This window comes from Ursus maritimus, unplaced genomic scaffold (genome assembly GCF_017311325.1).
Source record: "Ursus maritimus isolate PB19 unplaced genomic scaffold, ASM1731132v1 scaffold_13, whole genome shotgun sequence".
NCBI classification, from domain to species: domain Eukaryota; kingdom Metazoa; phylum Chordata; class Mammalia; order Carnivora; family Ursidae; genus Ursus; species Ursus maritimus.
In genome coordinates this window covers 48,866,183-48,872,248 of record NW_024423675.1, presented here as the reverse complement: position 1 = coordinate 48,872,248, position 6,066 = coordinate 48,866,183, and the positions used below count along the sequence as shown (strand labels likewise).

The window sequence follows — 6,066 nt, the reverse complement described above, 5'->3', positions numbered from 1 at the left end:
TTTTTTTTTTTTTTTTTTTTTTGGAGAGAGACAGTATGCATGCGTGGGTGGGGAGAGGGAAAGAGAATCACAAGCAGACTCCACGCCCTGGTGCAGGGCTCAATCTCACGACCCTGATATAATCACCAGAGCTGAAATCAAAAATTGGATTCTCAACCAGTTGAGCTACCAGGTTCCCTGATAAATTAGCTCTTATGTTATTATAACATGTTCTTCTTTCTTCCTGGTAATATTCTTTGTTGTGAAGTTCATTTTTTCTGTTATTAGTATAGCTATTCTAACTTTCTTATGACTAGCAGTGCATGGTATATACTTTCAATCCTTTTATTTTTAATCTGTATCTTTATTTTTAAAATAAATTTCTTATAGGAAGAATATGGTTTGGTGTGGCCTTTTTACTCAGCCAGAAGATTCCTGCCTTCTATTAAAGTATTTAGATTATTTATATTTAATATAGTTATTGAATGGTTGGATTTAACTCTAAAATCTTATGATTTATTTTCTGTTTGTCTCATGTATGGTTCTTAGTCCCTTTTTTTTTTTTGCTTCCCATTGGATTCTTCATTATTAACTTCACTGAGAACTAATTCATGTACAAGACACTATATTCTCCTAAAATGTATAATTTGATGAGTTTTGACAGTAGTGTATACACATAGAATCACTACCATAATAAAGAGACAGAACACCTCAATAATTGGGCATTTTTAGTATTCCATTTTATCTTCACTGTTGGTTTATTAGCTATATCTCTCTTTTTTAGTAAAAGGTTTACAACTTGCATCTTTAAATTATGATAGTTTACCTTCAAAAATATCATACCAACTTAGGAATTATGCAAGAATCTTATAAAATTTCCTCCTCCATTCTTTGTGCTACTAAGTATTCATACATTTCACTTCTACATATATGTTAAGCCCCACAATATATTGCTTTATTTCTGCTTTAAATATTCATTATCTTTTAAAGGGATTAAAATAGGAGAAAAATGACTTTATATTTATCCACAAATTTCCCATATTTAATGTTCTTCATTCTGTATGGATCCAAGTTCCCATCTGGTGTCACTTGTTCTCTGCCTGTAGTGCAAGTGTAATGCTGATGACAGATTCTTTCAACTTTTGTTTGTCTGAAAAAAAAATCTTTATTTTGCCTTAATTTTTGAAATATATTTCCCTGGGTATATAACTTTAGGCTGACAGTTAATTGCTTTCATCACCTTAAAAGTGCTATTTCATTTCTTTAGGCTTGAATAATTTCTGAGAAGAAACCCAGGATTCTTATTTTTATTCCTCTCTATATAATGTACCTTTTTTTCCTGTGAATACTTCTAAGATTTTCTCATTCTCACTTGTTTTTAGTAAAATGATTGTTTCTCTTGATGTGTTTTTCTTTGTTTTTATCCTGCATGTTATTTGTTGAACTCAAATTTGGAGATTTATAGTTTTTAACGAATTTGGAAAATTTTCTGTTATTTAGTCAAATATTATTTTCTGCCTCTCCCTCTTTCTTTCCTTTTATTAGGGCTCCAATTACATATACATTGTTCTATAGGTCACTGAGGTTGTATTCATTTTTTCCCCAGTCTTTTTATTCTCAGTGCTTCAGTTTGGATAGTTTCTATTGCAATGTCTTCACATTTTTTGACCCTCTTTCCTCTGCAGTCTCTAATCTTCTGTTAGTCCCATTCAGTGTATTTTTCATATCTAAAATTTTTGTTTGCATTTTTTATATCTTTCATTGGTCTTCCACTCCTGTTAATTTTCCCTCTGCTTTCTTGACATATGGAATATAAGAACTGTTTTAATGTTATTGTCTGTTAATTTCATCTCTTTATCAATTCTGAGTCTGTTTCTGTTGATTGACTTTTCCCCTGGTTTAGGGTCAAGTTCTCCTGCATCTTGGCATGTCTGGAAATTTTGATTGGAAGCCAGGCATGATAAATTCTGTCTTGAGTATCAGATATTTTTCTCTTCCTTAAGGAATATTGTGCTTTATTCTGGCAGGCAGTTAAGTTTCTGAGGATCAGTTTAATACTTTTGAAGCCTCTTTTAAAGCTTTTAAAGAGTGGGTCTTGAGTAACTTTACCCAAAAAATGTGACCATCACTTGACCCTTCTGAATGCCCTGTCTATTCAATGAGGCCTCTTCACTCTGGCTAAGTGTAACATGAATTATTCCTGGTCTAATGTGAGCTCTTGGATTTACCCAGAGTATAGCCCCTCAGTAATTGTTCTTTCCCCCAAACTGTAAAGCTTCACCATATTCATGTGAAGATTGATACTCAGCCAGACTGAGAGGACTCCATGCAGATTTCTGGAGCTCCTTCGCTTCATAACTCCCTTGTGTCCAGTGCTCTGCTCCACAAATTCTAGTCACCTTAGTCTCCCTGAACTTAACTCAGTGAGGCCACTGGCCTTTGTTTGGGATTCCCCTCCCTGAGTGATGATCTGGAAATTGCCTCTAGGCAGAAAGCCAGGGTGAGCATAGGGCACACACAGTTTATTTCCCTTTCTTCAGGGATCATAGTCCTAAGCAGCTCTGTTGACGAGTGTCTGAAAATGAATGTTTTTATTGTATTTTACCAATCATTTCTAGTTTACAGTTGTGGGGGAGATCATTCCAGACCCTATCACTTCTTCGTGGCAGAAAGCAGAAATTCCCCAGACACAATATACTTCTTTCAGTTTTGCTTATTCTACCCTGAGTGCAGAATAAATGTTGCAGATTGCTGGCCTCTCTCACAAATGCAGCCTCTATTTATTCTGGGGCTTTCCTCCCTTATCTCTTCTACCCTTAGTTCTCAGAAACTTTTAGCCTAGAATTTCAACTGGACTGTTGAAATCAATGTACTGACCTCCTGAATTATAACTTCACTAGCACCAAGATTATAGTCTCAAACTGAGCCAGTTTAAATGGAAAATTCATTTCTGGGAGGCACGTTATTGGGGATCTGTTTTTGGAAAACCACGTTGTAATATAAAAAATTCCAAAATTAATGATGACTGTAATACAAAATTTATATATATAGGAACAGTGGTAAAAGGATGACGAGGGACATTTGTGCTTCCCTGGAACTGCCAAGTAGAATCCATGGTTCAGGGTAAAATTTGCCAAGCGTCTCACCTTTTAAGTTCAGAGGAATGTCTTATGGATGCCAGTCTCACCCTGAGATTTGCTAACAGAAGGCATCCAGCAGAACCAGTTTCTTAAAACCCACTCCTTTGGTCTTTATAGAATAAAGGACACAGAGGGGGCAAGGATATTAAATCTTTGAAGGAAGGTTCTTGAAGTATTAACAATGCCTTCTCCCTCCCCTTTCCTTGTTGGAGAGCCTGGGAGGCAGGGAGCAGGGAAGTTTCTATTTGTTCCACCCTCTTGTTTTGAAATCTGTGTTTCCCAAGTTTCCTCCACCCCCAGTAAGAACTGTGGGGGTGGGGAGTAGGACTGTGTGCCACTGAGCTGACAGAGCATTTGGTGTTGTTGATGGAGCTGTGAGAGAGCGTGCCCCAGGGCAGCCTGTGTTCCCACCCTTGGCTTGGCAAGGACTGATGAGTGCTTGCCATGAAAGGTAGCTGGGCCTTGCCAGAAGCAAAGACTTTTGGGTGGATTAGGTGTTGCCTTGGTAATAGGGGAGAAGAGGACAGGGGAACTGTGCAAGGGTGGGCCCTGTGGAGCTGCCTAATGAGCTGACAATTTCATCCCCACTCAAACACTTGATTCCAGCCCCTTGGTGTTGGGCTGGGAGACAGAGAAGCACTCGCCAGCTCTGATGTCATTTGCTGTGTAAGCAGAGATCATCCCCCCTCTTCTCCAAGCACAAGGAAGACAGAGAGGGAGAGGAAGTTTTGACAGCTTGGATTTCAAAAATTATAGGATCAAATATTAAAGTTGGATGAGGTGAAGAAATAAGATGTCTGACTTTGTGTAGGCAGGGTGTAGGTTTGGGGACCCAGAACATTTAGTGTTGCTTGAAAATAAATGAATTTCATTTCTGCACATATCTATGTTGAGACTACTCTATCAAATGTATCAATGTGTTTGTGCATGTATGTCAAACTAGTGATAGCCTTTTAAAAAAGCTTTCATATTGTGTCTGATATTACACACTTGCAAAATTCCCTTAAGAGAATTTTACTGCATGGATTGATTTGACTGAGGCTTTAAAAGTATATTTCTTCAATAGAGGTCCACCATAAGATACCTACCTCTCTTCCTGCCAAATCTCCTTGTGGCAAAGCATAGGCATTTATTACTCCCAAACCCTTTGAATGGTACTTGAGATTAGGGTCATCTGTCTCAAAAATTTTCATTGCTCTGCTGATGAGTAGGCATGAAAGTGTCCAAATGTCTTCGAGTGTTTCCATGGGGACTCCTTCAGTCATCTTCAGCACTTTCATTTCAATAAATCAGATGAGTCTGAATGACTTTCACTGCCTTGTCAGCATTGGATAATTGGTTTGGCTTCGTGAGGGACAAGTTTGATCACTCAGTTATTAGAGTCACAAATATGAATTTTGGATATTACCTTGTGGCTGTTACTCTGTGTGTGTGTGTGTGTGTGTGTGTGTGTGTGTGTGTGTGTGTATGTTTTAGCAAAATGCATAATAGCCCATATAAATATGTAAAAGTGCTTAATGATAACATATGTATTAGTTTCCTATTGCTGTTGTAAAAATATTACCACAAATTTAGTGGCACATTTATTACCTCATAGCTCTGAAAATCAGAAATCCTCACGTCAAGGTGTCAGTAGAGTAGTATTCCTTTTGAGCCTCCAGTGAGAGAATCCATTTCCTTGCCTGTTTGAGCTTCTACAATCTTCACCCTTCCTCACTCCAACTGCTCCTACCATGGTCACATCTCTTCCTCTCACTGTGACCTCTTCCCTCCCTCTTATAAGAGCCAATGTAATTATATCGGATACACTGGATAATCCAGGATAACCCCCATCTCAAAATCCTTAACTTAATCACACCTCAGAGTCCCTTTTGCCATGGAAGGTAATGTATTCAAAGGCTCTGGTGATTAGGATGTGGACATCTTTTGGGGTTACTACTACCACATTATATTAACTCAAAAAGCAAGAAATAGTATGATCTCAGGCACCTCTAAAACTTCAAAAGTTAGTTTCTGATTGTGACTTCCTGTCTCTCTATTCCTTCCTGTCTCTCTATTCCTTCCTGTCTCTCTATTGCCTTCATTTCCTTGATCCATCTTTTCCCCAACTTTATTGAGCTTACCAATTTCTGAACCCTTTTATTGTGTCCCAATGTCATTCCTCTATCTTTCCTCTTCTGTTCCTTCTAGACCCCATGATTCATCCTTCCAGTCACTCTTGCCAATACCCTGACTCTCACCTGCTAGCGTGTATTATGCTAAGTGAAATAAGTCAGTCAGAGAAAGACAAATGCCATATGACTTCACTCATGCATAGAAGAAATAAAACAGATGAACATAAGGGAAGGGAAAAAAAGAGAGGGAAGCAAACCATAAGAGACTCTTAACTGTAGAGAACAAACGGAGTGTCGATGGAAAGAGGTGGGTGGGAGATGTGCTAAATGGGTGATGGGTATGAAGGGGGGCAGTTGTTATGACAAACACTGGGTGTTATATGTAAGTGATGAATCACTAAATTCTACTCCTGAATCCAATATTACACTATATGTTAACTAACTAGAATTTAAATAAAAATTTGAAGAAAAAGAATATATATATATACTTCTTCCCTTATCTTTATTATCAGATCAGATATTCATCTGTATTTTCTTATATTTCTTCTATACCTTTTTTTACATTTCATCATTTAATCTATCCAAAGTTGTGTGTGTGTGTGTGTGTGTGTGTGTTTTGTGTGTATATGTGTTTCAAGGGAGGAATGTAGCCTTTTCTTTTTTACCAACCAGTTAGCCATTCCTTGTAGTCCACTCATTCAATCATTTATTATGCTCTTACTGATTTGAAATGCCGTTTTATTAGTTGCTAAATTTATATGTATAAATGAAAGCCAGTTTCTGGGCATGCTTTCTATTTTGTTGATTTTTCTTTCTATCCTTGAACCATACCA

The 6,066-nt window shown here is 37.5% G+C and overlaps 1 protein-coding gene across 8 annotated transcripts in view; it reads right to left on the bottom strand.

Annotated features, from left to right (window-relative positions):
* The window catches only part of AIG1 (androgen induced 1), a 322,928-nt gene that overhangs the window by 72,935 nt on the left and 243,927 nt on the right, over positions 1-6,066 (bottom strand). The window lies entirely within an intron of this gene.